The sequence below is a fragment of the Malus sylvestris genome, chromosome 3 (genome assembly GCF_916048215.2).
Source record: "Malus sylvestris chromosome 3, drMalSylv7.2, whole genome shotgun sequence".
Lineage (NCBI taxonomy): Eukaryota > Viridiplantae > Streptophyta > Magnoliopsida > Rosales > Rosaceae > Malus > Malus sylvestris.
Genome location: NC_062262.1, coordinates 22486429 through 22496714, shown reverse-complemented (window position 1 = coordinate 22496714; position 10286 = coordinate 22486429). Strand labels below are relative to the sequence as shown.

Below are 10286 nucleotides of genomic sequence, written 5' to 3'. Positions count from 1 at the left end.
GTGGGCTCTAGCATAAGGAGAGTTTTAGTTGTGTAAGGTTAAAATACTTATAATTTAGAATATTTTATTATTTTTAATTGTTATAGCCCACCCAATAAGTAAAAGTTTTGAAAAATAAGACTACTTTAAAAAAAAAGTAAGAGTTAATAAATATGAAATAAATTATTTACTTTCATCAATATCAAAATTTATTATTATCATGTTTGAAATTGTACACACACTGACACACACCACACGTCCCAATAATCTTTTTATTTGATTAGTCTCTAGGGTAGGGAGTGGTCTGATTAGTTTAGGTTTCCTAGAATGAGTAGTCATGATTGTACACACACATTGACACACACCACACGTCACAATTGCTTTAAATTGTTTTTTATATCCCATCCAAAGTGTTTGTCCATTATTTTAAATCTCATCCCCAACCCACATCATTCCCCACTGTCCCACCCTTCCCCCGCTTCCCGCTCTTCTGCTTCCCTCAATGCCCAATAACATATTCACCCAAATTTCTCTTCTACTTCCCCCAACTCCTCAGATTTCAAAACCCTAAAATTCTAAATCCCACACCCAATCCCATATAATTATTTTATTACTCTAATATCATACCTCCCAAAATCTCTAGGCCACCACTACTTGGTTCACAATTCAAGTAAGTTTTTTGGTATTCTAATCTAATCTCAATTAAATTATATTAGATATTGATGAAGATTTTTAGTCTATTATTGATATGATTGTTGATATGTTTTATGTTTATACTCATTTGATCATTAGAATTTAGATGGAATTTTTATTTATTGGGTAGTTCAAGCTCAAGACAAAAGGACCATCTATTTGTTTATACTAATTTCAAGCCAAAGCCAATAGGATCATCTATTTGTTCAGGTAGTTCAAGCTCAAGACCAAAGGACCATATTTTCAATGTTATTTTTGTCTATAAATTTTTTGACCTTTATTAATAGGTAAGTTTTTTACCACTTTATTCTTATGTCTTGATGATTTTATTTGTTTATTGCTTTAATTTTAAGAGTTCGTACTTTAAAAATTCAATTTCAAGTTTAATATATTTTTTCTGATAGTCTGATAAATTTCTTAGAAATATGAGTTATTATATAAACTTGCATTATTGTTGTTCAATTTATTCTGCAAGAAACATGACGTTCATATGCCCGATATGAATGCTCAATACAAAGTAGGAACTTGTCGTTCTTGTCAGCAAATAGATCTTATTACATTTGAGCATCATTATCACATTGATATCTTCAATAATGTCTACTACTTACATTGAGGTGTGAGTTGAAAAAGAGCTACATACGTTGAGGTGTGAGTTGAAAATCTATGAATCAGACGTACAACCTTTCGTGTAAGCGCCCTCCCCACCAAGAATACGTTGTCGATCTTGAGAAGTGCGTTTTCCTGGTCGTGGATCACCATAACCCTTTGCTCCTTAGTAGTAAGTGACAATCCTTCTACAAACTTCGAAACCATATCGTCCATCCCCCTACACACCACTTGCACAATGTTCCTCAAGAACCCGCAGAGCAAAACCCCCACTGACCTTACAATTCTAGAAAACATCTACCCTTGGTGTTCCCAAATTATTGCCTCGAGTACCAGCCAACCATGCCTCAAAAAGCCCTAGAATTCTTAACAGTCACCGCCGCAATTTCTAACCATAACGCTCTTCTAGCCAAACCCTAGAGAGCAATTCTTTAAAATTTTCCCCCACATTCTTGATACTAAACTAATTAAAAAAAACTAAGAAAGTATGAAAAATTAGAATTCAACAACGAGGCTTGATAATTTAATGAAGACAACCAACTAAGAGCATTTTGGTCAATTTACATGATTTGGAATAAAATACAATATTTAAACTACGGGTTATGATAGAGCGAGTCTCCATAGCATTTCCCAAAAAAGTTATTTGACTATTAGTATTCATAATTTTAGCCTCAGATATCTTCCAAATCCTGCCCATGATAACTTGTTTTGAAGATCGGGATGTTCTGAACACATCTCCAGAAGGCCACGAACCCATCCGATGTCATCTTGGACTCTAAAAACGCAACTCAAGCCCAACTATTCCAACACCACGCATCACTCCTTTATTTTATTTCCAGAAAATCATCTCTTGGTAGAAAAATATGATATTTTGATACGATCAAGCTAACTGACTCAAGAACGTCCTTCAACTAGAATTACTCCAAAATTCCTCCATTTGACCACATTTTGCTCCAGAGGAAGTTGAAAGTCCTATATTAGAAATACAATTCAAAGTATCAAAATTCTTCCAAAATATTAACCAAAATATACTAAGAATAAGGTTAAATATATAATATAAAATCTACTCAACACTAGTGAAAAAAGATTGTTGGACTGTGTGAGTTTAAGAAAGTGAGCAACATTGGGCACCGAGAGCAAGGTTCTAAAAAACGCTAGGCGCTAGTCGGGCGGCGGGCTGGCGCCTAGCGCCTAGGCGGCTAGGCGGGATCTAGGAGGGCGCCTAGGCAGCCTAGGTGGATTTAGGTAAATTTCTTGTATATTTTGTAAATAAGTGCATATAGACACATAAAAAATTATACTTGTACAAAATCCCTAGATAAGATTTACACACCCCGTCCCGAAGGAGGGCGTGATGGCCGTCACGTGAGAGTGACGTAACCATTTACATAGTTCAGAAGCTTTAAAAAAAAATTTCCAATTACTAAGATGACACACCCGAGGGTGAGTCCTACTTTTGTGAATTCTGTCAGAACACCGTTGGATTCCTCGTGGCCACCAAAGCTCTGCTAACTTGAACCTGGAGGGGCGCAAAACAAAATTGAGTGGGTCAGTAAAACAAAGTTTTTCGAAAACTTTTCATTTAAAATATTTCTAACCCCTCACCGTAAAACCTGTATACTTTCCCAGAAAATAGCATATGTATAAACATATATATAAGCAAAAATCTCAAATCTCAAACCTTTAACACTTTTCAGAAAAATATATATATATAACCATATGAAATCTCAAAACTTGAATCCCAAATCTTTAACATTTTTCAAGAAAAACATGCCATGCCATAAATCAAAATATAAATCAGGTGAAATAAGGAATCAATCGGAGACCCTGCAGTTGGTCCTATACGATTAATTCAATAGCTCAATATCTCACTAAGCCGGAGTCACCACAGTGACCTATACGGCCCTACTCTGCACATCACTCGGAACTACGTAAGGTAGTCTATACGATGAAAGGTGTAAAAATACGCTCTAGTGCTTCTCTCATCATATCATCAACGCGCATAACTAAGGTCACCCACCAGTCGGAACCCCTCTAATGGTCTGTACGACTGGTATGTCGGAACCCTCACATGGTCTGTACGACATCCACCTACTTGGATCCAAGGCGAGCGTGCGGTGTGGTGAATAATATAAGCACTAACACCTAGGGTGCAGGTTATGAGCTCAAATTATATCGATATCAATCAATTCAATTAAATGAATAATGAACTCACCTGACTTACCTGTGCCTCCACAGCACCATGCAACATGTAAGCATCATATATCAATCATATAACTCATATGAAATTCACATTTTCCAAATAATTCTATGCATGGCATTTTCAAAACATAATTTCGTATAAATTCATCTTCTGGGAAAAATTTATAGTATAAAGGTAATACGAAAACAAAACTGCCCACTCACCTGGAGTTCGCCCACAACTCCCTAGCACCGTACATCAAGGCGTCATGACGATTAGCGCCTGAGACCAAGGCCAATTTGGCCTGGAAGTGCTTCAATTTCACCAAAACCGTGAAGAACCCTAGAATTTGGGTGTTTCCAATTCGACCTTCAAACTTGTTCCAACGCCTCAATTACCTCTTGGGCTTTGTTCTAGGTCCTTGACTCAATTCGTCGGAAATTTGGACGGAAATGGCGAAAACCCGCCGATTTGGAAGCTTGGGTCGCGCGGGTCAAGGGTGACCCATTCCTCCTGTTCCCCCGCGCACCACTCTCCCTCCTTTCCCTCCTTTCCGTCCCCTGATTGGTCAGCTTCTTCCTCTCCCTTCTTCTGGTTTGCTCTCACCTTCTTCTTCTCCGATTGGGCATTTCTGCCCAGTCTCTTCTTCTTTTCTGTTTTCTGTTTCTTCTTCTCATACACATACACACACCAAAAACCTTTCCCTCATCCCAGCCATCCATTTCATTCATCAATAAATCTGGGCCGTCCAATTTCATAAAAGAATTTCTATATTTTACTAAAATTATAATTCCTTAAAATTCCAAATTTCAAACGTTAATAACTTCTTCGATATAACTCCAAATCACGAACCGTCTGCGCCCACACGTCCGTAACGACGAGTACTACGAGGATATGTCAAGAAAACAAATCTTAGATGGCACGACACAACGATTAACCTCGAATGATGTGCGTGCCTCGAAGGGCATTTTTGTAAAATCCTTTATTAAAACTTTAAAAATTCTTAAAATTAGGGACGGGCTGTCACAATCTACCCACCTTACAGAAATTTCGTCCTCGAAATTTACACAATCTTTACAATCCATCAATATCCATGAAACAGCCCGAAACACATCTCTCTCATTCGATTCTTTGACTTTCAAGTAGTTTCTTCCACTGAAAGATTCCTCCATAAATTTTCACCAAACTCAGAGTCTTGAATATCATCTGTCCCCAATTCTAACAATTTCGAAACACAAGACATAGCTTTCCACGGCCTTATGGCGTTACTCTAGGGAACAAACTGAAGGAACCAACATACCCAAGAAGTTTAACAGATCCCAATCTCCTTTTTCCATAAAACAAATAAATAACTGTTGCGCTTATCTGGAAAGGTTGATGTTCTCATACTGAAGTAACATGCGCTGACGTCACAAGTCAATCAATTATTATTCAAACTCCAACCTAACTATTTGGTATACGAGGAAGCTTGTCCATGAATTCCATAGTAATATTCTCCCATTTCCGCCGTGGAATGGGAAATGACTACATTATTCCAAAAGACTTATTTCTTTCTGCTTTAACCTGATGACTGATGATACGCCTACTAACATACTTCGCCATTCCTCTTTTCATACCCGTCAATAGTACATGAACGAATGGTATGATAAATCTTAGTACTTTTGGGATGCATTGTAGAAGTGGAATAATGTACATCGTCAAAATTGCTTTATTTAATTCCACACCATTAGGCATAAACACTTTGTTCCCTTGCATAAGCTTGCCATCTGATTCTCTAACTCTAAGGTCCTTCTTTATCCCGTTATTCCTTGCTTTAAATAAATTCTTGAATTTCTTCGTCAAACGCTTGAGTATCGAGTACGATCTACCAAATGGGTCCAACTTAGAAATTAGCAAGTAAGGCTTCTTCTCGATTTTTGATACTCAACTTTACTCCAGTAGATTTCAAATCCACAAGAAGATGAACATAGCAAGCATACCAAGCATTAATTCTCACTGGGGTCTTCCTACTAAATGCATCAGCCACAACATTAGCTTGACCACCCTCGTCACACAATCATAATCACTAAGCAACTCATTCCACCTTTGTTGCCTAAGATTAAGATACCTCTGAATAAACAGATATTGGGTACTCTTTTGATTTGTAACAATCATGCACTTTTCTTCCCATAAAGACAATGTCTCCAAATTCTCAAAGCAAAGATGATAGCTGCTAATTCCAAATTATAATTAGGGTAATTCATCTTATGAGATCCCAATGGCCATGAAGCATAGGCAATCATCCTACCATGTTGCATCAACGCGCATTCAAGAACATTCAAAGAAGTATTACTATAGACCATGTAATTACCACTATCGTTTGGGAGTGCGAAAACAGATGCATGAGTGAGGGAATACTTTACTTGCTGAAGCTCTACTCACAATTTTTCATCCCACTCAAACTTAACCTCTTTTCTCATCAATCTCGCCAAGGGCGAAGCAATAATTAAAATCTTGGACGAACTATCGACAATATCCTGCTAATCCGAGAAAACTCTGAACCTCAGTCACGGTTCGCAATTGTTCCAAATTCTCAATCGTTGCTACTCTTTTAAGAATCCACTTGAATACCTTAAGTAGATATAATTAATTTATCCAACAATAGCATTTGCTAAACTTAGCATACATCAACGTTCCTTCAATCTTTGCAACACCAACTTTAAATATCTAGCATGCACTGCTCTAATCTTATCAATCTCGTCAATGGCAACAACAACAAACCGATCTAGATATCACTGGAATACTCCCTTCAGTAAGCTCATAAAAGTAGCAGGTGCATTCGTCACTCCGTATGGCATCCCAACTTGAAATGACCATAACGAGTCCTGGATTCAGTCTTATGGACATCCCCACTGTTAATCTTCAACTAATATCATTCAGACCTCAAGTCAATCTCAGAAAGTACCCAGGTGCCTCAGAGCTGATCAAATAATCATTAATACACAACAATGGATAACAGCTCTCAATCGTTACCCGATTCAATTACCTAATATCAATGCCTAGCCTTAATGTCCACTTTCTTCCTCACAAATAAACCGGAGCTTTTCCAATGTGATATAATAAGTTGAATGGAACTTTTAACTCAACCTGAACCAATTTCTAACATAGGATTTGTACCTAAAAACAATTCAATAATGGAACTCACATCTCTGCCTGGCGGCAATCTAGGTAAGTCATCTGGGAATACACCAAGAAAATGTCTAACCATCTTTACATCTTCCATACTATTAGGATCAACATCATTTAGCACCATATGAACTCAATATCTTGGCAGCCTTTTGATAACAATCTTCTTTGCTCTCTCAACAGGAATAATGGCATAACTCACTCCACTTTACTTACCCCCAAAAGTAACCTCTGGTCATCCAGGTCAACAAAAATTAACTGATTCCCCATAGCAATCTAGCTTGACACAATTATACTGCACCCACTGGTGCCAAAAAAATCACCTCAAAATCCATAATATCCAACGGAAAAAAATTCACTGACATGACATTTTTCACCATCACTGGACACCCTTAATAAACCAAATCAACATAAAGTGCCTTACTTGTTTACTTACTTAACGAATCCAACAAATAAGTTATAAATATTACGGTCTGCAGCCCGCAATACAAATAACTCACTGTTGTCTCGATAACTAAGTAACAATTCCTGAGGGGTGTAATATTATCATCTTGTTCTTCCTTAGAAATACATAAATACGCCTCGATCGTGCTCCAACATTACTTTCTTTGGCAACATCGACCATAATAAGAAATATATCAGCCGGAGTCAGCTAGAATGACCTGTACGACTGAGTCTACAACTCGACCATCCATGCTAGCACATAAGTCGGAGTCACATATAGTGACCTGTACGACTTACTCGTCAATATTTCCAAGTGATATGTTAAGGAAGACTATTGGGTAACAACTGATTCCAGGGACAATTCATACCTCTATGTCCCATCCGTCCACATGAACACATTCACTGATTCCCACACTCTCCAAAGTGTCTAATATTATACCTATGGCACAAAGGTACATTTCCCTTACTCGAGTCACCTTGTCTTTAAGATCTGGGATCACCCGTAAATCTATCACTTCGCCTCGGACCAGTGGCACTAAAACCTCAGTTGGAAGAATTAGTTCTAACTTCACTTCTTTTGAAGCTCTAAGTCTTTCGACGTCCTTGATATGACGGATCTTTAACTTTCTCACCTTTCCTCTAATTACCATTCTTTTCTTATTCTTCTTTACTCTCGCTGATCATATTCTCAAAGTCCTCAAAGCCCAACAACATCTCGTAAACTCCTGGTAAAAAGTACAACGGATTGTGGTCGCCAAAGAACGTCACTTCTTCTTATTATCCCGCCAAAAACGACATAACACCTCGACCGGATTAGTAACAACATCCGAATGGAAACAAGGCAAGTCTGTATTCAAATTTAACTTATAATCAGTCTCAAAGGTTCCTTTAGATAATAGACTGAATCATAGTGACAATAATTTCCCCCCAAACTACTATATCAGGGAATTTAGGCTCATCCGAACTACGTGGCTCGCTATGAGGCGGTATAGTTCTGACAGAAGACACTAGGAAATTCTCAAGATGTCCAGAATTGCAACCTAGGCTCTGATACCAACTTACACACCCCGTCCCGAAGGAGGGCGTGATGGCCGTCACGTGAGAGTGACGTAACCATTTACATAGTTCAGAAGCTTTAAAAAAAAATTTCCAATTACTAAGATGACACACCCGAGGGTGAGTCCTACTTTTGTGAATTCTGTCAGAACACCGTTGGATTCCTCGTGGCCACCAAAGCTCTGCTAACTTGAACCTGGAGGGGCGCAAAACAAAATTGAGTGGGTCAGTAAAACAAAGTTTTTCGAAAACTTTTCATTTAAAATATTTCTAACCCCTCACCGTAAAACCTGTATACTTTCCCAGAAAATAGCATATGTATAAACATATATATAAGCAAAAATCTCAAATCTCAAACCTTTAACACTTTTCAGAAAAATATATATATATAACCATATGAAATCTCAAAACTTGAATCCCAAATCTTTAACATTTTTCAAGAAAAACATGCCATGCCATAAATCAAAATATAAATCAGGTGAAATAAGGAATCAATCGGAGACCCTGCAGTTGGTCCTATACGATTAATTCAATAGCTCAATATCTCACTAAGCCGGAGTCACCACAGTGACCTATACGGCCCTACTCTGCACATCACTCGGAACTACGTAAGGTAGTCTATACGATGAAAGGTGTAAAAATACGCTCTAGTGCTTCTCTCATCATATCATCAACGCGCATAACTAAGGTCACCCACCAGTCGGAACCCCTCTAATGGTCTGTACGACTGGTATGTCGGAACCCTCACATGGTCTGTACGACATCCACCTACTTGGATCCAAGGCGAGCGTGCGGTGTGGTGAATAATATAAGCACTAACACCTAGGGTGCAGGTTATGAGCTCAAATTATATCGATATCAATCAATTCAATTAAATGAATAATGAACTCACCTGACTTACCTGTGCCTCCACAGCACCATGCAACATGTAAGCATCATATATCAATCATATAACTCATATGAAATTCACATTTTCCAAATAATTCTATGCATGGCATTTTCAAAACATAATTTCGTATAAATTCATCTTCTGGGAAAAATTTATAGTATAAAGGTAATACGAAAACAAAACTGCCCACTCACCTGGAGTTCGCCCACAACTCCCTAGCACCGTACATCAAGGCGTCATGACGATTAGCGCCTGAGACCAAGGCCAATTTGGCCTGGAAGTGCTTCAATTTCACCAAAACCGTGAAGAACCCTAGAATTTGGGTGTTTCCAATTCGACCTTCAAACTTGTTCCAACGCCTCAATTACCTCTTGGGCTTTGTTCTAGGTCCTTGACTCAATTCGTCGGAAATTTGGACGGAAATGGCGAAAACCCGCCGATTTGGAAGCTTGGGTCGCGCGGGTCAAGGGTGACCCATTCCTCCTGTTCCCCCGCGCACCACTCTCCCTCCTTTCCCTCCTTTCCGTCCCCTGATTGGTCAGCTTCTTCCTCTCCCTTCTTCTGGTTTGCTCTCACCTTCTTCTTCTCCGATTGGGCATTTCTGCCCAGTCTCTTCTTCTTTTCTGTTTTCTGTTTCTTCTTCTCATACACATACACACACCAAAAACCTTTCCCTCATCCCAGCCATCCATTTCATTCATCAATAAATCTGGGCCGTCCAATTTCATAAAAGAATTTCTATATTTTACTAAAATTATAATTCCTTAAAATTCCAAATTTCAAACGTTAATAACTTCTTCGATATAACTCCAAATCACGAACCGTCTGCGCCCACACGTCCGTAACGACGAGTACTACGAGGATATGTCAAGAAAACAAATCTTAGATGGCACGACACAACGATTAACCTCGAATGATGTGCGTGCCTCGAAGGGCATTTTTGTAAAATCCTTTATTAAAACTTTAAAAATTCTTAAAATTAGGGACGGGCTGTCACAAGATAATAAAAGATTAATAAAATACAAAAAGAATATCTAACAAGTCTAAAATTTAGAAACACATTAAGCATAAATGCCATATAACTTAAGATATTTTGAATGATTATATCTAATTTTTCAAAAATAAAAATAAAAATCTCACGTAATGGATTGGATGGTTTCATAATAAAACTACTAGAAAGCAATGCCAGACATCCCCAAACTACGTACATTGCTATCATCAAAGAAATCCCCTAACCAAACACACGTGGCTTAACGCGCTGTCAAGTTATAT

General features: G+C 38.1%; 2 long non-coding RNA genes across 3 annotated transcripts; both read right to left on the bottom strand.

Annotated features, from left to right (window-relative positions):
* Positions 1–2030: 2030 nt before the first annotated feature.
* On the bottom strand, positions 2031–10007 carry LOC126615060 (uncharacterized). 2 transcript variants are annotated; one of them, XR_007620625.1, is made up of 3 exons: positions 9209–10002; positions 8134–8321; positions 2031–2045 (listed from the first exon to the last, which is right to left on the bottom strand). It is a non-coding gene; the product is annotated as an uncharacterized LOC126615060 (long non-coding RNA). The 2 variants fall into 2 exon arrangements; XR_007620624.1 differs by lacking the exon at positions 2031–2045 and having other exon boundaries at positions 7901–8321; positions 9209–10007.
* On the bottom strand, positions 2733–5802 carry LOC126615059 (uncharacterized). Its single transcript, XR_007620623.1, has 2 exons — positions 3685–5802; positions 2733–2797 (listed from the first exon to the last, which is right to left on the bottom strand). It is a non-coding gene; the product is annotated as an uncharacterized LOC126615059 (long non-coding RNA).
* Positions 10008–10286: the final 279 nt, after the last annotated feature.